The sequence below is a fragment of the Herpailurus yagouaroundi genome, unplaced genomic scaffold (genome assembly GCF_014898765.1).
Source record: "Herpailurus yagouaroundi ecotype Mexico unplaced genomic scaffold, PumYag 67641, whole genome shotgun sequence".
In the NCBI taxonomy this organism is placed as follows: domain Eukaryota; kingdom Metazoa; phylum Chordata; class Mammalia; order Carnivora; family Felidae; genus Herpailurus; species Herpailurus yagouaroundi.
This window is the reverse complement of record NW_024420442.1, coordinates 5,275,230-5,298,371: the sequence shown is the minus strand read 5'-3', so window position 1 is coordinate 5,298,371 and position 23,142 is coordinate 5,275,230.

The following is a 23,142-nucleotide window of genomic DNA, read 5'->3' as shown; positions in this document are numbered from 1 at the left end:
AGTAACTAATATAATAGACAATCTCATGTACTACTAGTTATCCAATTGTCTGCCTACTCAGCAAACATTTACTCCTTATTCCTTGCGACTCATATTCCAATTTTGTTTGCCTATTACATGGCCAAATATTCAGGGATTTACTCTCTCCAGTCTGAGGAGAGAAATCATGATGAGTCTACACCAATCAAGGTAATCTCATTTCTCTTCCCAGAGAAATATGAGAGTATTTCTCTCACATTTCCAGGACAGATTTACTTGCTCACAAAAAAAAAAAAAAAAAAAAAAAAAAAAAAAAAAAAAAAAAAAAAAAGATTTGTGAAATAGAATATGTGAGAATGTGATGGCTGGGTCACAAAATGCTACAATCATTTTGCAAACATGAATAGTCAAATTGCTAAGATTAGCAGAAGAGAAGGAATGAACCTGGATCTTTAATGACATTATAGAATCTCTTAACCAAAACTTGGTGTCTCAGAGTTTCACATGTTTTAAGAGAGACAGTAAAATGTTCCTATTATTTTAGCTACTTATTTTTTTTTTGTAATTGCAGCTATAAGCAACCTGATAAACATATTTCAGTAAAGGAAAAAATATACCAACGAAACAAATTGAATATGTTGTAGAGTCTACCCTCAAAATGAGGTTTCTACTTAAAATTTTGGGAATCTTGTTTCCTTTCCTATTATAGCATGTAAAGGACACTAAAACTTTCTAATTTGCTTCTTGATAATGACAATTCCAAATAGAGATATCTGCATTATATTTGATGCTGAGTCACCTGTTAATTTTTAACCAAATTTTAATTAACTGCTTGAATGTTTTGTCTATACCACCCCACATAGTCAGCATTATTAAATTTCATATGCATTTTACTCAAATCACCAGCTATTTCGGAGTTTTATACATTTTATCATAGAGACAAATCTCTGAAGTACTTGGTATCATCTTATATTGAATTCACAGAAACTAAAACAGTAACATATTATATCACCAGATGAGAAGAACATCGTGAGTTTATGAACAGAGAGTGCCAGGTTCCACAAATGACAGCTCAACTAATCTACGTAAATTTTACATGGGGGTTAGGTGTGGGTGTTGCTCTCAACCCAGGGTGACAGATCATGCTCTATTCCCCAGTAGGAGTCATTCCCAGAAATGAGACCTAAACCGTCAACTGAGTTAAAGTCATCCTGGCTCAGAACTCTGGAATCTCCCTTTGATCCTCTCTTCGCCACAGGTCTCCAATGTAATCATTCTTCAAGTTGGTTTGCGCATAGATTATCTGCTGAACGCTGTGCTGGATGCTGGGCTTTTGGTAGTGAACAAGATATGCAAAATCCTGGTCTCCTGAAGTATCCTGTCCCTACAGTCATACTCTCTACCATCATTCTACTCTAGATGCTTCTGTGCCCTCCATGAGGTCTCGCTTATCCCATATATTTGGGAGACACACGCAGTTATTCCCCCTGACTTACAGAAACAAAAATTGGAGAAGGTTTGCCACAGACATCCACAGGGTAGTGTTTGGACTTTTTAGATGAATTTACTAGCAAATATCTTGGTCTCAGCTTGGAGACTTGCCAAAATTTCACCCAATTCTATATGGCTAAATTTGTTTTCCCACCACTATCTTGTGCAAGCCATGGCACTTATCAGGCTGGACTACTTGTTATTTCAAGAGCTGACCACAAGCATTTGTGATATCCTAAATCGTAACTCAAACTGGCTTTAGCTATAGAAATAAATCACACTGGCAGTTAGGTATTATTGAAATACTGCTATTAGCAGACATTTCAAGTATATTGTTGGTTAAATCTTAAAGGCCTAAGCACCAAGCACTGAGAACATTAAAACTCAAAACTCATTTTGCCATAGAAACAAACCACTCTATTACAAATGAGTTTTTGGAGCACAAGTCATTTGTAAGTTAGGTATTAAATGCTTGTTTATGCAAAATGTCAACACTCTGATTTTTGGAAAGGAAATTAAATATCACTATTTCTAATACGACTACATTTTTCCAAGAGCACACATTACCACTAAGCCTGGGCAAATGCTCAGTAGTGTTCTGTACAGTGTACCATGAGTTTGTTATATTATGCTTTGCCTCCTCCTTTCAAAGTATAAAAAATCCTCTCAAATTCACTTAACTAAAATGTCCTATTAATTGCACTCTGAGTAATTAAAATTTTGCTATCTTTGCAAGACCAAGATTAAACCAATTTATTCTGAATGAAGACTGTGCTGCTATCAACCATTACATTATAACCATTTCCCACCCAGATATTTTGATGAAATGTTTCCATACTGGTCCCTTTCCTATACTGCATTTCTTTAGCACAGCTTCATTTCTAAACAGAGAATGACTTTATGGTATTTGAAGAAAGAGGAAGTACTTACCCCTGGGTAACAAAATGGAGAAATGGTTTGTGCTACAGGGAGGGCAATGAGGGCCCTTTTTAAAAAATGGGCCTGGTGGGGGTGGTGCCGAGGTGGCTCTGTCGGTTAAACGTCCCACTTCAGCTCAGGTCAAGATCTCAACAGTCTGTGAGTTTGAGCCCCGCGTCAGGCTCTGTGCTGACAGCTCAAAGCCTGGAGCCTGCTTCGGATTCTGTGTCTCCCTCTCTCTCTGCCCCTCTGCTCATGCTCTGTCTCTCTCTGTCTCAAGAATAAATTTTTTAAAATACCATTAAAAAAATGGGCCTAGGGGCAACTGGGTAGCTCAGTCGGTTAAGCATCTGACTTCGGCTCAGGTAATGATCTCACGGTTTGTGAATCCCAGCTCTGTGTCGGCTCTGTGCTGACACCTCAGAGCCTGGAGCCTGTTTCAGATTCTGTGTCTCCCTCTCTCTCTGCCCCTCCCCCCACTCGTGGTGTCTCTCTCTCTCTCTCTCTGTCTCTCTGTCTCTCTCCCAAAAATAAACAAACATAAAAAAGTGGGCCTAAAAGCTCTTTCTGACCTTAGTGAAGTTCAAAAACATGGAAAACTCAAGGATATCAAACATGACTCTATTTGAACATTTCAATGTAAAAGTTGCTAAATACAAAGTGGGAATCTTCCTAGTCAACTCTATTCACTAATCCCTCAGAAAGACATAAAATCCCCAACCTGGTTTTGCTTGATAAAGGCAGCAGATTCATTCATACTGAATAGTAGTCCCATCTGGAAACTACCTTTGCCTCCAGTCCCAATCCTTCTGCTAGCATCCTGCAGAAGTTTTTAGCTCTCATGCACTTGGAGTTTGTCCTGACATTCTTACCCCTCCCCCATGAAAGACTCAAATAAGCACCAGGAAGCACTTATGTAAATAGCAACTCATCAGATTCCATCTTGAAACAGAATTCTTATGATTCCAAATCTATTCTCCTGCCCACCTTCTAACATATGTCTTTAAATTCACTTATCTGAGAGCACCATGAATAAGCCTGCTGTTTCACAGATAAACTTGTGTAAGAGGATTAGGAAATCTTCACATTTTGTCTCAGAGCAGTTAAAAGTCATGGGGAAGATTCACCTCAAATTTTCAAATAAATTCATTCTTTTTGCCCTTTTATCAATTCATCTCAACAATGGCTAAATAATATTTATTTTATTCAAGTCATGTAGCTTTAACCCTTTTGGTACTTACAATATCCTTAATCTATAGCACAGACTAAGGAAGTTTTAGTAAATCTTGTCTCATTCCTTAAGGGAGAACCTGATTATCAATTTCCAATTTCTTCGTGGACCAAGAACTTTCACTAAACTTAGAGATGAATTGTTGGCTATTTTCATGTGACACCACACTTCAACTGGCCAAAAATAGAGAAAAAAATCAGTACATTCACTGATTGCTTTATACACAATGCCAACCAGTCAGTTGATAGAAAATAATGAGTGACACAAATCTCTGTGCCTTGGAAATTTTACATGAGAAATGTAAGATGAATGGAAGTAGGTGAGAGTTTAGAGGAATGGTTAAAAAAAACAAAAGTAATACTTATATTTCCAACCAATCTGCTTAGTAACAGATTCTTTTCATAAAACCTGTATTTTATTGTACTAAGAACACTCAATATGATGTCTACTCTCTTGACAGATTTTTCATTGTACAGTAGAGCACAGCATTATTATCTGAGATTCTTAATTGGAGAAACTTCCTATGTTAAACTAGGAAATCTGTGTCCACCTAAATCACAAGGACAGTGTGGGTATGTGACTCTATGCAGAGACTTTTAAATTAGGTCTGGTGGTTCTGGTGGGGAGACATCTAAATAATGGAAATTCTTTTCTTATTATTTTATTTTTTATCTTTTTTACTGTTTATTTATTTTTGAGACAGAGAGAGAGAGACAGAGCGTGAGTGGGGGAGGGGCAGAGAGAGAGGGAGACAAAGAATCCAAAGCAGGCTCCAGGCTCTGAGCTGTCAGCACAGAGCCCAAAGTGGGGCTCGAACTGATGAACTTCGAGTTCATGACCTGAGCTGAAGTCGGACGCTTAATCTACTGAGCACCTGAAATGATGGAAATTCTTTTTTTTTTTATTTAAAAAAAAAATTTTTTTTCAACGTTTATTTATTTTTGGGACAGAGAGAGACAGAGCATGAACGGGGGAGGGGCAGAGAGAGAGGGAGACACAGAATCGGAAACAGGCTCCAGGCTCTGAGCCATCAGCCCAGAGCCTGACGCGGGGCTCGAACTCACGGACGGCGAGATCGTGACCTGGCTGAAGTCGGACGCTTAACCGACTGCGCCACCCAGGCGCCCCAATGATGGAAATTCTTAAGCCATAGTCTAAGTTTCTAACTGGAGTCAAAGTGACATTTGTTATGGATCTGCTACTAATAGAAAAAAAAATGTATTCCTTGTTAATGTATTAAGAAAATTATTTACGGGTAAATTCTATATTCATCATAAAAAGTGTTCGTGGGAGAACATTATATTAATCTAGCCAACAACACAGCTTCATTGTATGTTCGCCATAATTTTAATTCACCAATTAAATGTAAGTCAATAATGTAAGTTCCTCTTATGTACAAATATGTACTGAGTACTGAGAGTGGGTGAAAGAAAACTAACATAGATGATAAGACATCGTTTTGCCCTCCAGGGGCTCGTGACCTATTGAAAGAGACAGCCAACTCACCATTACAGAAAATGCAGAATGAAAGAAATGCTATAAAAGAATAAGAAATAACATAGGATTAACTTCTCTTTTGAGGTAGTTATTTATGTACATCTCATTTACTCCATAAAGACTACAGTTACTTTATACCCTTTGAGGACAGAAGATGGGTATTCTACATGTTTTGGATTTCCAACAGTGCCTTTCACACTGTAAAAATTAGAGTGTAAACTGCACTCTAATCGTATGCTCTTAGGAGAAGTTCACAGGAGACTGTTTTCCTCTTTACAGCTTAATCTTCTGAATTGGTTTCTTTCAGTATGCAGAAAAATAAACAGGTAAACACATTAACTTTTAAATTTTAAGAAACAAGTAGGAAGAAAATCAATAGTAAATAATAGAGTTGGCTGCCACCATCCAATTTTGAGGTGGCTTGTCACTTTCCCTGACTCAACTTCAGTTTCTCTGTTTGGGTCCAGCCAGTTTCAGCACCCTGTGATACCTCTCTTTACTGCAGGTTCCTTTCCAGCTACTTCCTCATTCCTCTGCTTCCAAGCAAATTATCTCAAAACTGGGCTACTACTCATTTATTTTCTTAAAATGGCAGCTAATATTTCACACCTCCCCATCTTTTACCAACCCAAGGAAACTATTCCTCTCAATATTAACAATGACCTTCATTTAGTTAAATCCAGTGACTACCTTCCAGTTCTTATCTTCTCATTCTTCAGCAGCATTAAAGAGTTGATTATTATCCCACTCTCAAAATTCGGTCTTCATTTGCTCTCCATGACACCACACACTTCTGGCTTTCTTCCTAGTTCTCTAGCTTCTCCTCCAAAGGTTTATTTTCCTTGCCCTGCCTCCTCTAATTGAGTGCCTCACACTTATTCCTGGAATGTCCATTCATTATGTCTATACTTTCATATTATGTGATTTCAACAAACACAATGGCTCTAAATATAACTCTATGCCAAGGACTCTTCCTTACATATCTTCATCCCTGGATACCATACCTTTACATAAAACTCCATGCTTGGCATTTCTAGTCCAGTGATTATCCAGGCCACTTCAAATTAAAACTAAAGCTTAATTCAGAAGAGCTCTCTGAATCTTGCATTATATTTCTTCTCACTGTTCCCCTCCATAGTGTTGATGGCTAAATTACTACAATGTTGTTCTATAAACATTAAAAATTTTGAAAATGTAATTTACCATAAAATAGTTTTTGAAGCACATTGCCAAGAAACTCAAACCGTGGAATTTCCATTTTTTTCATAAGTTTGTAAGTCTCTACTGACAACTGTCCCCTTTCCATTCATTTGAAGAGTATTCACCTTTTTCTCATGAAGCATGGTTAAAATAGCTGCTTTGAAGGCTTTATTTTACAATTTTATCATCAAGGTCATTTTAGTGTTTGCGTGAGAACTGGCCACATTTTCCTGGATTTTTATATGATGAGTAATTTGGGACTCTACCTTAGATTTTGAATATTATGTTGTTAAGAGTCTGGGTCCTATTAAAATTCTCTTGAGAATGTTGATTTTGGTCTTTTTTTTTTTTTTTTTTTTAGCAGGCAATCATTCTGGTTATGTGTAGATTGCAAGTTGTTTCTCATTTTATGAAGACAGTAGTTTAGATGTCTATTTGGTTTTCAAAGCCTTCACCATACTCTTCCTATCAATCCTGTACATGAACAGAACATCTCAGCTATTAGTTTGGGACTTGAGTGGCACTGTGTATTCCAGTTCCATTCTTAAAGCCTTTGTTTTCTTTGGGTCTGTTCTATGTATGCATAGGTTGGGGATGAGCCTGGGACTTAAGTGATTCATACAAAGAATCTGGAGATCCCTTCTTTCATTCTTTCTTCCATCAGGATACCACTTCTCACCTCTTCAGATCACAGAGGTTCCTTTTCCAGATTCCTTCAGGCAGAGAGAAGCAGGTTTTTTCCTCAGGACATTAGGTGTCCATTTTGCCTCCTCTAATGTCACTGAAACTGTGGAGCTTCGGTCTAGAATTTGCCTCAGGGCAAGACCTTGGTAGAAATAAGGAAAAGAAAGGGGAAGAGAGAGGGACAGATAGGCAGACAGAAAGAGAAGAGAGAAGAAAAAAGAAAAAAGGAAGGAAGGAAGGAAGGAAGGAAGGAAGGAAGGAAAAAAGGAAGGAGGGAAGGAAAGAAACACACAATTTTTCATATACTTTTTGACTTGCAGGGTCCCCTTTTCCTAGTCTTCTGGCTAGAAAAAGATGGCTTCTCGCAAGAATTTTGCTTTGTGAACTCAAAGTGCAGTTCTGGAATTTGGTTCACATTTGAGTTAAAGCCAAGTGATAAAGAAGAGAAAAAAAAAACAGCCTCTCTGCCATTATTTACTCTTTAGCATCTTCACGCAGTTGCTTTTTGTATTCCACACAGTAGTTTTAGTTGTAATTTAATTGGTGAAATAGACTGTGGTGACTTACTCCATCTTAGCTAGCACCAGAAGTCTCACTATCTTCTTTATTCATTCTGTTGTACTTATTATTTTGTCTCCGATTAAAATGGAATGTCTAGGTATGTTCTCATATACACTGCTGAATTCACACTGCCAAGAACAGTGCTCAGCAAATAATGAGTTCTCAATATGTATTTGTTGAATGTATTAATTAGCTAATTAATGTGTATTTTTCTTTTCTTCCATTGACTTTCTTCTAGAAAGTTGCAACTATGGAAATACAGGTTTTAGAACCTCTCAAGATCTTAGCTCATTTAATGATGCTGTTTCCCTCCTCATGACACTAAAAAGTGGTCCTTTCGTGATGCTCAATTTAGAAGGAAGGAGGTTAGAGGTATTGGGTCACTTAAGAATTTTTTATGGAAGGGGTGCAAAAATAAAACTGAGTTGCTATGTTGTTTAGGCCCTAAATCAACCTCACCCTGCTTCGATGAGCATTATCATATATTGCAACTCTTTATGAAAGTAACTCAAGATCTCTAGAGAATTTCAAAAAAATCTAAAGAACATTTTAAAAAAATCAGTTCTCTGAAGGCAGCATCTTAATAAAATACTCCTTAACAACTTAAACATTATGTAAGTTGCTATTTACCAGTTCTGAACTTTCTTCCTTTCTGGAGATAAGGTATTAAAATGGCCTGTAATTTAAAGGAAAGAACACTGTGCCTGTCTTTCCCCTTGTTATGCACTGAGGCAATTGAAGTGACTTTCCATGGGCACACACTGATCATTAGGCTATCAGTAGAGCAAGAACAAAATGAACTAAATTTAATGAGTAGCTGGGCATTTGAGAAATGTAGCAGTTCTAATAGCAAGTATCATACAGACAGTATCAACAAATCTTCTCCAGTATCTGATGGATGAACGTACCACGCAAGCAGTGCTAAAAATGCTTGAGATTCCAGAGGCTGCCAGGATCCCAGAGTACCTACCTAAAAACACGGTACAGAACCCTTCTACCTCTACCTTCTTGGCTGTCTCTTTCAGGGTCTAATGTATATGAACGATTCTGGTATAAGAGAACTGTAAGAGACAGAGCTAAAGTAGTGCTGCCCATACCATAAAGTAACCATATAATTTATAGTTGAAATTGGGACATATTCAAGAAAGAAAGAAAAGAAAGAAAGAAAGAAAGAAAGAAAGAAAGAAAGAAAGAAAGAAAGAAAGAAAGAAAGAAAGAAAAAAGAGAACAGAGGGAGCGAGGGAGAGAAGGAAGGAAGGAAGGAAGAAAGAGAAAGAAAGAAAAAGAAAGAAAGAAAGAAAGAAAGAAAGAAAGAAAGAGCTATTGATAATTATGATAGGAAAATTGGAATAAACTGGAATTGTCATGGACGAACCAGGATGTATAGTTTGTATGCTAGAGAAGAAGATTCAAGTTACCATCTATAATATCTAATTAGCTAAACACTTGAACTTACAGCAAGTACGTAACTAAAACTCATGAACAGGAACAAATTCTATTGAATATATTGAAAACCACAATTGTTGTATGGAAACCAATTTGACAATAAATTATATTAAAAAATAATAAAAAATAAACATTAAAAAATTTTAAATGTAAAATCTCAGTTTACAAAACAAGAAAATCTAATTCATGGTATTTCCAAGATATAATCTAGAAACCAAAAGCAACAGACTATGAAAATAAAAAATGTATTATATTAATAAAAAAGAAAACCACAATCTTAACAATACTCAAAGAAAGAAAGCAAAAAAAAATTAGTTATTATTGTAGGTAGGTATCCAATATTTTACTTTCAAGAGAGACAAAGAAAAAATTAAGAACTTATTCCTGACTTTTAACAGTACAAACTATCTTTCAGGTTAACTGCATAGTCCTCATTTATGACTAAAAGTTCTTCCTCTCAGTAGATTCCTTGCTCATACATGTAGAAGAAATGCTAGATTAAGAAAAATAATTATGTTATAATCCTTTATGGATTAATTTATTTAAATGGTATTCATCAATGTATAAAACCATTAGATGAAAGATTTGGGGGGGGATGCCATAATAAAGGGATTATACTGATATCTGAATGCACTGAATACTTTATATAAGTAAGTATAGGAAAACAAAGCATTACCTGCCTCATGATGTGATACAATATGACTTGTAAACTACCACCTATGATGTATTCTTATAAAAAAAAATTGAATCTACAGCAAGTCAAGTCTTAATTTCTTATTTACAGGAAATAAAGGTATAGAGGAACAAGCTAAAAAACATCATGGGGAAGTAAACACATCTTGATTATGAGTTATAAAACAAGTAAGCTTGATTCTTCAATAAGTCAGTAGAATAAAGAAGGGGGGAGCAAAGGAGGAATGTTCTGGATTAAAATGTAAAAGACATTTAAAAAAAATTTAAAGGCGTACCTAGCTAGCTTCCTTGGTAGAGCATGCAACTCTTGGTCTCAGGGTCATGAGTATGAGCCCCACGTGAGAAGGAGAGTTTACTTACAGAGATTTTTTTAAAAGCTTTGAAAGAAATTAAACTAAATACCATGTTTTGGATTCTTATTCTACAAAACAAATTCAGGTAGATATGTTGGGCAATCAGGTATTTGAGGAATGACCGATATAAGGTGAATACAACTGTGCTTATCTCTCCTAATCCACTCTCCACTCATTTTCTGCACATGGAGACAGACCTGAGGGACCTACATAAAAGGGTGCTGCTGCTCTCAGTTTCTAGTTTGGTTTATCCACTGGGATGTGCTAAACGACCAGAGGATTGGCATGTTGGTTGCATCTCTCTACCAAAGGTAACTCCTGTCTAGTGGACCTAGGGGGCAAAGCTATCCCAGTTTTCCTAGGACTGACCCATTTTTAGCACCCCAAATCCCACATTTCAAGAAATTTCTCAATCCTAGGAAAATAGGGATGGTTGGTCACATTTTGAACCTCTCCATTTAGCTAGATTCTTAAGATCGCCAATTGTTTCTCTCTCCTTGGTCTTTTAGGTGTAGTAGTAATGGGTCCCTGGTGCCACCAGCAGCAGAGTACCATCCTATCCCTTGTTGTTTTTCCTAACATTTCCCATGACTTTATAAATAATCCCTCTATTAAAGTTCATTTTATCCCTTTTGGAAAAGTGTTATTTGTTTTCTGCCACTACCTTTGGTATAAAACAAGAAAATTCTGTCAACTTTCAAATGTGTGATAATGACATTTTGCTTACCTAAATAAATATTCATGGTTCTGAAAATGCACACTGAAGTGTTTTGGAGTGGAATTACAAGATGTCTGGAATTTTCTTTGAAGTCCCTCACTAAAATAATGGGGCAACTAGATGAAGCAATTATCAAAACTTGATAATTCTAGAAAGTGGATGTTGGTATCTGGAGGCTCATTTATCCATATTTGTATATGTTTGTTTGTCTTTTTTTTTTTTTTAAGTAATCTCTACCTCCAAAGTGGGGCTCAATCTCACAACTCCAAGATCAAGAGTTGCATGTTGTACTGAATGAACCAGCCAGGTGCCCCTGTGCATGTTTGAATTTTTTAAAAAACATTAAAAAGAAGTAATTCATGCAGTTTGATCTGCATGAGGAAATTTACTAGATAAATACATAGTCACATGTTCAGGAAGATATAAGCCTAAAATGATCATCAACATATGAAGCTATTTCTAGCCTCGGAACAAAATTATACTGAATTAATCCAATTTTCCCCAAGTCTCTCTTCTAATCAAAGAAAACCATGTGCAGAAATGTTGGGGAGCAATAAAGACATAGACCTGAGTAGAATGAAGGTCTATAGACAGTGTATCAATGCCAGCGAAAGAGTCTGATTGAGCCTGCTGGAGTAATGTTCTCACTTCTTAAACCAATCAGTCTTCCTTGGCCTCTGTTCTTAACCATAGAAATAACTGATATTCAGTCATAGTTAAGTTTCATATACATCAGGGGAAAAAGGTAACAGATGTTCATTGTTGAAAATTTGGATTATTCCAAAGTACTTAAAAAAATAAAATTCCCTCATAAGTATATTGCCATGTAACATTAACCATTAATTTGTCAGTGTATTGCCATCTAGTCTTTTTTTTAAAGTTTTTTATGTGTGTACGTACAACACACATAGTAAACTCACATAAGTTATCACAGTCTAGTTATAGTTTTACTGCTTAAATCCAAGTTTTCATGTAATATGAATAAATTAGAAATTATTAAATGCAAATAGTATTTAATGGCCCATTATATTGTATGTTTTTTATATTTATTCCATATATTATTTAAACATTGTCTTAATCTTGGACATTAAGATTGTTTTCAATTTTCCTTTGTTATATTATACTGTACTAAACATTCTTTTATATAAATATTTCTTTTCTTTTTTTAAGCTTTTCATTTATTTATTTTGAGAGAGAGAGACACACACACACACAGCTGACCAGGGGAGGGGCAGAGATCAGGGGAGGGGCAGAGAGTGAGGGAGAGAAAGAATCCTAAGCAGGCTCCACACTGTCAGCATGGAATCCTAAGCAGGCTCCGCACTGTCAGCAAATCTCCAACTCATGAACAGTAATATCGTGACCTGAGCCGAAGTCGGACACTTAACTGACTGAGCCACCCAGGCGCCCCTTTTATATATTTGTATATCTGTCTATTTCCTTAAGATGAGCTCCAAAAAATGGAATTTATAGGTGATAAATATAAACTTTTTTAAAGTTACTGATACATATTGGAGAGTTCCTATCAAAGAATATTACAACCTAATTATCCTCCAGTAATAGATGAGCATATAATCTTACTCTGACATAGTACAGTTGGAGAACTATATTTTATTTTGTTGTATTGTCTACTCACTACTATTTCCTATCCTGTCTCTTCTGATTAGACCAGGTCAATCATAACAGTTCTTCTTCTGAGCAACAATGATGAACTCAAATAATAGTTACATGATTTCGGAAGGCAAATCAGAATCATTCCTGTGGTTGATATAAATACATTGGGTGAAATAAGCTTTCTAGGTTAAGTGGAGTTGCTAAGCTGGAGGCTCTGGTATTCAAAATCAATACACTATCAATAGGTCTATGTACAGTAGGAAAAAATGTGGGTGGGAGGTACACAAAGCAAAGCAGAGATATGACATGCAGTTGTGAAGACAATGAGAAATAAAGAGCCCAATAAAAAAGAAAAAGAAGCTGTGCCATCAGGACAGAGGCCTTGGTTGAATCTGTATGCAAGTAAGTTGACATTTCTCCCCCCAAAATTTCAAACGATATTTACAAAAATGCAATAATATTCAGCATGCAAAAAGGTAACGTTTGGCATCCACTTAACAGATATTCAAAGATGCAGGAAAATATGACAGAATGAGAGGAAAAGATTAATCAATTGAAATCAACACAGAAATGATAAAGATGATGATAGAATTAGTAAATAGAGACATTAAACCAGTTACTATAATTATATTTCTATATTTAAGAAGGCATAAAGAAACAAAAAATGTTACAAAAAGTCATAGAAATTATATTAAAAAGACCTCAATTGAACTTACACATGAAAAATACAAATTCTGAGAAGAAAAGTTCTTAAAATGGAATTAATAGTAGATTAGGCATTTCAGAATAAAAAAAATTAGTAAACTTTTTGTAAATCTGAAGGTAAAGCAATAGAAATGATACAAAATGAAACAAGTGAAAAAATACATGGAAAAAATGAACAGAGTATCAATGACCTATCATAATTTCCATTGACATGATATACATGTCATTGAAGTCATTGAAGGAGAAGAAAGAAATAAGAGAAAATTTTATTTTTTTGTTTTTGTTTTTTGGTTTTTTGAGGGGGGGGGTGCAAGTGAATGAGTGGCAGAAAGAGAGAGAGAGAAAGAAGCGGGGCTCATTTGAAGTAGGGCCTGTGTTCAACCGGAGTGGGGCTTGAGCTCACCAATGTGGGGCTCGAACTCACAAACCATGAGATCATGACCTGAGCTGAAGCCAGATGCATCATGACTGAGCCACCCAGGCTCCCAAGAAATTTTTTAAATAAATAATAAAACTTTAATAAGTAACGAATTTATAAAATTTAACAACAATTGCAAACTCATAGAGAAACAAGACCAAGGAACACAAAGGAAAGGAATTCTGAACAGTATTATATCAAATCACAAAATAAAAAAATTATTTTTAAATGTTATTTAAAACACCCTTAAAAGCAGCCAGTGAAGAAACACATGAGTACAAAAGAACAAAGATATGAATGACATTACACTTAAAATTATTAAATAACTCAAAGTCTGTTATCTGAACACAATGGATTTACATTAGAAATCTATATACAAATAGCCAGAAAATCCCTTAATATTTAGAAACTGAGGGACTACTTCTGAATAACACTTCCATGAGCCTAAGTAGTAACCAAAGAGAGGTTTAGAATGAATTTTGAATAAAATGAAAATAAAAACACAGCACAGCACAATTTTTGTAATGCAGCTAATGCAATGTCAGGAGGGAAATAATAGTACTATGTATCTACGTTAGTAAAGAAGAAAGCTTTCAAAACCAGAAGAAAAGACTAAAAGCAAAAAGCAAACTAAATCAAAAAGGAAAGCAAAGAATTTGAAAAATGAAATAGAAAACATAATATCAAGATTAAATATCAACGGATTAAATAAATGAAACCAAAAACTGATTATTTGAGAAGATCAGTAACCTTTAGAAAACTCTAGCCCGATCAACCAGTTAAAAAAAAAGAAAATCCAGGGGCGCCTGGGTGGCGTAGTCGGTTAAGCGTCCGACTTCAGCCAGGTCACGATCTCGCGCTCCGTGAGTTCGAGCCCCGCGTCGGGCTCTGGGCTGATGGCTCGGAGCCTGGAGCCTGTTTCTGATTCTGTGTCTCCCTCTCTCTCTGCCCCTCCCCCGTTCATGCTCTGTCTCTCTCTGTCCCAAAAATAAAATAAACGTTGAAAAAAAAATTAAAAAAAAAATAAATTAAAAAAAAAAAAAAAAGAAAATCCCAAATTATCAATATTAAGAATATGAGAGGGGACATCACTATCGACACCAAAGAGAAAGATAATAAATGAGAATTATAAATAATTTTATGCAAATACAGTTGACTACATAGGTGAAACAAATTTCTTAAAAGGCACAAAATACCAAGGATCACTCAAAAAGAAACAAATAACATACATTGCATTGTATGCATAAAAAATCAATTTGTGTTTTAAAACTATCACACACACACACACACACACACACACACACACACACACACCACCTCCTCAAACCCCAGATGATTTTTCCATGGAATTCTATCATTCATTTAAAGAAAAAATAATATCAGTTATACAAAAAACTCTTTCTGAGATCTGAAGAAGAAACTAGAGTTCAAAACTTATTCTATGAGGGCAGTATTAACAGATAATTTCATTACAAGAAAATATGGCTACAGGGGCACCAGGCTGGCTCAGTCGGTGGAGCACACAACCCTTAATCTTGGGGTCATGAGTTAAAGGCTCACATTGGGCATAGAGCTTACTTAGAAAATGATGATAAAAAAATTAAAGAAACTATAACTACAGATCATTACTCCTTAATGAACATAGATCCAAATATTCTTAAAAATGTTTTAGCACCTAGCTGGCTCAGTTGGAAGAGCTAGTGACTCTTGACCTCTAGGTTCTAAATTCAAGCCTCACATTGGGGGTACAGATTGCTAAAAAAATAAATTAACTTAAAAAAATATTTCAGCCTATGCAATCCTACATATATAAAGTAAATAATCTATCATGATCAATAGGGGGCTTTTCTAGGTATGCAAGGATCATTCAACACTCAGAAATCAAACAATGTAATTCATCATATCAATAGACTACAAAAGAAAAAGTACCCGGTAGTCTTAATAAATGGAGAAAAAACATTTGACAAAATTCAGCATTCATTCATGGTAAAATGCTCAGCAAATTAGAAAGGAAAGGAAAGGAGAGGAAAGGAGAGGAGAGGAGAGGAGAGGAGAGGAGAGGAGAGGAGAGGAGAGGAGAGGAGAGGAAAGGAAAGGAAAGGAAAGGACTTTAAGTTAATAAAGTTCATCTTCAATAAATCACCTTCAATCACAGTGAATGGTGAGAGGCTGAATGCCTTTCTTCTAAGGTTGTAAAACAGACACTATCTGCTCTCTCCACTCAACTCAATATCCTACTGGAGGTTCTAGTCAGTGCCATAATGCAATAAATAAATAAATAAATAAATAAATAAATAAATAAATAATAAATGGCATACGGATTGGAAGGGAATAAATAAAACAAACTCTGTTCATACAGACAAGGAGAAAATTTCAAAGAATCAACAAAAACAAAAACACACTACTAGAATTATTATGGTCAACGATACAGGTTCATATAGAAAAGAATCCATTATATCTATCTATAAGATCTAGTAATGAAAAGTTAGAAATCCGTTTTATTTGTGTGTTTATTCATTTTGAGAGAGAGAGAGTGTGTGTGTGTGTGTGTGAGCTGGGGAGGGACAGAGAGAGAGAGAGAGAGAGAGGAAATCCTAAGCAGGCTCCACACTGCCAGAGTGGAGCCTGATGTGGGGCTCAAAGTACGAACCATAATATCATGACCTGATCCAAAATCCAGAGTCAGACGCTTAACTGACCGAGTCACCCAGGCGCCTATAGAAATCTATTTTTTTAAGTACAGTTTATAATATCACACAAAAAAACCCCAAATACTCAGGTAATAATCTAACAAAATATGTGTACCATCTGTAGGCAAAAACATACAAAAAAATAATTAATGAAATCCAGAGGACCTAAATAAATAAAGATATGGTCTGGTTATGAATTTCAAGAATCAGTGTTGTTAAAATGGCCCACTCTATCCAAATGCATTTATATGTTGAATAAAATCTTAAAGAGAATTCCAAAAGAACTACTGCAGAAAACAGCAAGATAATTCTAAAATGCATATGAAAATGCAAAGGAACTAGAATTGCTAAAACAACTTTGAAAAAAAAACCCTTAGGATTTGTACTACCCAATTTCTAGACCCACTATAAAACATATTCCATCCAGTGTTACAGCAAAAGGATAGATATATATTTCAGTGGGAAAAACAGTACTGAAATAGACCAACAGATTCATAGTCAATTGATTTTCTTTATTTTCAATTACACAATACATGAATTCATTCTTGTACAAATTCAAACAACATGGATACATCAACAGCCCTTCTCAAAATCTGGCCCTTAATACCACTGACTTCAGAAGATATTTCATCTGTGAGTCAGCAGTATACCAGGTCGAAAGACCCAGACCCTACTCCTGGTTCTGGTATAAATCTGATGTTCTATTTTGAGCCTGTGTTCAGAGAAAAGAGGCACACACAGATTATTAAGATTCATATTATGAATACTGCAAGGTGTACAAAAGGACAGGAAAGAATCTGAATGTTACAACCGGTCTCATAGAAAACTGGACTATCATCTGGAACACAGCTTGTCAATAGAAATTCAGTCCTACTTCAGGGTCCCTAACAGTGGAGATCCATTACTCCCAACCCCAGCTCTCCACTATAAGGACCCAATGTTTTGTTCCTGCTTTCAGTTCTCCAAATACTTTCTTAATTCCTGACACTCTGCTTATATATTCTGCCTACTATCCTTTGTACCTCTTCACTCTCTCCTTCCTGATTTCCCCATAGTGCCTGCCCTTTCTATTAGAACTTTCATTTCCTTTAAAGAAAGTTTCTGATTGGCAATTATCTAGTATGAAGCATTTTTTTTTTTTTTTTTTTTTTGGGCAAAGCCCTCAGCCTGACAGTCTCATAGGCTTCTGGTGAGCTCAAAGGCAGCTATTGTGGTCAACTGAGTTCGGACCAAGGCATAAAAGCAATTAAATAGATTGGATATTCTTTCCAAGAAATTTTGTTAGATTAATTAGATACCCAGACTCAAAAGAAAAGAAAAACAAACAGTAAAAAATGATCAGCAATCCCACTTCTGGGTATACATCCAAAGGAAATGAAATCACTATCTTGAACGGATATCTACAATATTGTGTTTGTTGCAGAAGTATTCACAATACTGAAGATATGGGAACAGCCGAAGTGTCCACTGCTGGGTGAACGGATAAAGAAAATGTGGTATATTTACAATGCAATATTACTAAGCCATAAAAAAATAAGGAAATCCTATTATTTCTTACAACATAGATGAATTTGGAGGGCATTATGGTAAGTGAAATAAGGCAAATACAGAAAAAGCAAATACTGTATGGTAAAACTTATATGTGGAATCTAAAAAAAAAAGTCAAACTCACAGAAGAAAAAAGAAACCTTAATCTACTCATCACCCCATACACCAAAAAATAACAAAATATATCACAGGCTTAAATGTAAAATCTAAAACAATAATATTTCTAGAAGAAAACATAGTACAAAATTTTTGTGAATTTAGGTTAGGCAAAATTCCTTTAACATGGCACAAAATCATGAAATAGATTCTTATAAATTGAACTTCATGAAAATTAAGAACATTTGCCCTTCAAAAGACAGAGAATGAAAAGAAAAGCAAAAATTGGGAGAATATATTTTCAATTTACATGTCAAAGGATTTGTATCTAAAAAATGTATTTAAAAACTCTCAAAACTCAATAATAAAAATAAGCAGCCCAACAAAAAAAAATGGCCACAGATGTATCAGTTAAGAAAATATACAAATTTCACGTAACACATGAAATGATGCTCAACATTATTAGTCATTAGGGAAATGAAAATAAAACTGTGAGATATCACTAAACACCTATGAGATGGGTTAAAAACAAAGTCACTGGCAATACAAAAGGCTTAGCAAGGATGTAGTGCAACTAAATCTTCTACATTTCATTGTAAATGCAAAATGCTGCAGTCACTTTGAAAAACTGACAGTTTCCTATACAAGTAAACATTCACAAACCATTTAACCCAGCCATCCCATTCCTAGGTATTTATATAAATTAATTATATATTATATAACATCAATTATATATCATGTCATATTATATCATATCATATTAATTACATTGACTAATACTCTTAGGTATTTACAGAAACAAACCAAAAACTTATATTCACACAAAATCAGGACGCAAATGTTTACAGCAGCTTTATTCCTCCTCATTCACAGATTGGAAACCACCAAAATATCCTTCAATTGGTGAACGTACATCCATACAATGGGATACTATGCAGCAAAACAAAGGAGCAAACTACTAATACAGGTCATAACAAGGATAAATCTCAAAGGTATTATGCTGGGTGAAAAAAGCAAGATTCAAAAGGAAACACAGTGTTTGATTTCTTTCATATGACAATTCTGGGAAAAGGAGAAACTAAAGAGATCACAAGCAGGTCAGTGATTGCCAAGGCTGGGGCAGAGAACCAAGTAGAAAAAGACGTAGGGGAGCTCACAAGGGTGATGCAAATGCTCTAGATCTTGATTATGTGGTTGGGATGTTTTTTGACCGTGCAGTTGTCAAAATCTGTAGAACTGTATACTAAAAAAGTGAAAATTTTATTGTTTTAAAGCATATATTAACTAAAAATGGTAGTAAACAGGTACTGTCTGCTTGGGCAATGTAGAGAAAGGCAGTCTCGAAGTAAAGATTTATAAGGCTAAGAAGAAGCAAATTAAAATTATTTCAATAAACTTTCAAAATTTCAGTTTTAGTTTTGCTAGTTTTATAACCTATTTTGTACCACTTTCTGTATTGTTACACACATCTTTTCCTTTAGAAGATAGCAAGCCACTGACTACAAGTATCTAACGTTTCATCACATGTGGTGTTATAGTGGTAGAAAGAGGTAATTCTCGGGGGCTCAGCCTTATTTAATTTTACATAATAATTGAACAATGAGCACTTTAGGACCTACCACACACTGTGAGTTGCTTAATTATTCAAAATTTTATATCTCAGTTTTCATTCACTAGCATCTCACTATCTTGTTCGGAAGAAGAATAGAGAGTGCTGAACTGTTTTCAATTCATACCTGGACCCCAGTGACCAATTTGCTCTCAACAGGGAGACTGGAGGACTCTATAAAAACCTGCTTCTTTCAGTTTTCTGCTTCTACTCTTGCTTGGACCTGCACCCCCACTTTACACATCCCTCACAATGCAAATGGTGTACGTCCTCCTTGTAAGGAACAAGGAATTCATGATTTATTTATAAGGATGGACCAGATGATAATGACCAGAGGAAATTGTTATATGCGTATTCCAGACCACCAGTGCTAAACATCTCAATGCCAAGACCCCCCTCCCATCCTTCCTCCCCTCTCTTCTGGCTCCTAGAAATAATGCCCCCGGGGGTGCCTGGGTGGCTCAGTCGATTGAGTGTCCAACTTTGGTTCAGGTCATAATCTCTCAGTTCGTGGGTTCGAGCCCTGCATGGGGCTCTGAGCTGGCTGTGCCGAGCCTGCTTGGGATTCTGTCTCTCTGCCCCTCCCCCGCTTGTGTGTGAGTGCTCTCTCTCTCAAAATAAATAAACTTAAAAAAAAAAAAAGAAATAACACCTAGGTCTTCATCTTTGTCCTAATTGGTTCCTGGATGCATGAGAGGACACATACACCAGGCCATGATCCTCAATAAAAACCTCCAGATGCCAAGCAAAGAGTAGACGCCCCCTTTTCCTTTCTGAATCTCCCAGACACTGCCTATACCTGTACTCTCTCTATACTTTCAATGAACTCTTCTTTCAGGGCGCCTGGGTAGCTCAGTTGGTTAAGCTTCCGACTTTTGACTTCAGCTCAGGTCATGAGCTCACGATTCATGAGTCTGAGCCCCGCATCGGGCTCTGTGCTGACAGTGCAGAGCCTGCTTGGGATCTCTCTCTCCCTCTCTCTCTCTGCCCCTCCCCTGCTTGTGCTCTATCTCTCTCTCAATGTAAATAAATAAACTTAAAAAAAAAATAAACTCTGCTTTCACCTCCTGTTGGCTTCTGTTTGATTTGTATCCTCCATACAGCCAGGGACCTTCTGGGTCCTGCAGATGTGCCTGTGGGTCTGCAGACCTGGCCTCCTGACATCAAACCCGCTGGTAGTTCTTAGACTAGTTTGTTCCTCAGTATTCCAGTCTATAAGGATTTGTAAAATCATTCTTCATGGAATTTTAAAAGCTCCACAAAACTTACAAATTACGTATGGGTTAGGAGGGCAAACAGGCAGAAACCCAGATTCCCAACACTTGCTTTAAGTGTGGTAGCTGTACATTAATCTATATTGTGTATTATTATATGTGAGAAACAGGCTACTGGTGAGATGTTTTTGAAAGCCAGCAGTCTAGATGTTCCTTTCCACCTCTCTGATTCCTATCGCAAATATTTAATAATCATATAAGTGTGCAGCTCCATTCAGATACATAATTTAGACACCAAATGGGAATAAGACAAAATGTCCCTGTAGTCCTCCCTCCCTAATAAAACAGTAAGAAATAACTGTGTTGGAAAATCACAAACCATAATCTTGGAACTTCTCTTCTCAGGTAATGTGCTAAGATGGTCGGTCGAGGAAAGTATGTATTGAATTACCAGGGGCGTCTTCAACACAAATAGAGCCTACTATGCATTTCAGTACTCTCCTCACACAGGCTGGGCAGGTAATCAGGAGAAACACTGTTGACAGAAACTTAAATCAAGTGAGCCGTTTTGCACAGATTTGCATTCCAGCAAAGGAGAGCTCACAAAGTGCATCTCGGTTCAGAATATTTACAAGCATTCCAACGTTTAATACTTTTTGGACTGGAACAAAGAAGTCAGGGAAAGGTCAGTATAGTCCGTACATGTAAAAAAAAAAAAAAATCTAGCAAAAGTCTGCCTGTAGAATGGAGCAATTTCACCCATGTCCTGTGGCCAATATTCAGATGGAGTACACAGTCTATAGAGATTTGTCACTTGCCATGTCACATTCTCAGCAAAGAAGGTAAGTAAAATAGTGCAAAAACAAAAACAAAAACAAAGAAACCCCTTATTAAATGGGGTTCAATTCTTGGTTGCACTACCAAATAACTATATGTCTCAGGCAGGTAATTTTCTGTCTCAGGCCACAGTTCCCTTATCCACAAAATAAGAGGGTATAAATAATTAATCTCCAAATTCCTTCCCATGCCTAATACCACTCTACAATCTGAGGAAGAAGGGCCCAACTGTATGCTCCTAATTCTGTCCATCCAGCTACCTCCAAACAAATATAATATTTGTCAAGAATCAAAAAGCCTGATTATACAATAATCTTTTTCATGTGTTATGTGGCCAATTGCTCTCAGCCGCTGCCTAAGAGAACCCCACCCCCACCCCACTGTGGGCACAACCACAAATCAAATTCTATGCTCTCATTACATTTCAGAGCCAATTATACAGAAGTGTTTGATGAGTAGCCAACCCTGATTCCTGCCATTTTCTCCCCATCTTTGTTCAATATTTCCAAAACCTGCCATAGGAAACAGAAATGTATGCTTAGCACTTCAAAAAGATCTGTATGTAACACAAATCTCCAGGGATTTTGCTCAGATTTCACTAATCCCAGGCCCACCTCAGTATGATTTTTAAGGTCAGGGAAACCTTCAGCAATCTTTTTTTTTTTTTTTTAATTTTTTTTTTAACGTTTATTCATTTTTAAGAGACAGAGACAGACAGAGCGCGAGCTGAGGAGGGGCAGAGAGAGAGGGAGACACAGACTCCGAAGCAGGCCCCAGGCTCTGAGCTGTCAGCACAGAGCCCTACACAGGGCTTGAACCCATAAACCATGAGATCATGACCTGAGCCAAAGTTGGCCGCTGAACCAACTGAACCACCCAGGCGTCCCTCCTTCAGCAATCTTAAAGGTGCCAATCACCTTGGTCAATTCTTCACAAATGATGTTTTCACCTACGTTCAATTTGCCTAAATTTTCCATAAAATTTGGGTGATGGAAAAGGTAGAGCACACTAACTTAGATAATATATTATTCTGCTTTATGGAATAGCAGCGTTTTTCCTTACAAAACAAAAAAAGTTACACGTGGGGGAAGGAGTGTCTCACGAATTCTAAATGTGTTGGAAACAATGAGGGTATTCAGAAATGTTGTTAGATTGACTTACAGCTCAGTGCTAAGAAGAACAAAGGTCAACAATTTGCACCTATTTACCAGATCGACAGGCACTAAAATGTACAAGAAAGACTGCGAGACTCTGCCTACCTTAGTGAGATACTTTCCACACAGAGGTAAACATGTGCTGGCCATCAGCAAAGGCTGTCAGTATAGCTTCCAATTTTAGGCGAGGGTAGTCACCTATATAGTTATCTCCAGTGGGGTGATAAGGCAAACACACTAGTGTTTAAATCCATTCCTTTGATTTGAGGGCACTGGAATATTATTTACTTATGATAAAGATCAGATTGTGTAGCATGGAAACTCTAATATCAGCTCATTGATAGAATTACTACTAGGGTACACATATGGTTCATCAGAGAATTACTAAGATGTTTCAGGTTACAGAAAACAACTCATAAAACTCAAATTCTGCTCTGAATGAGAAGCTTTTGAGCCTCTGTTTGTTGTCAGTGGGGGGCTCTGAGT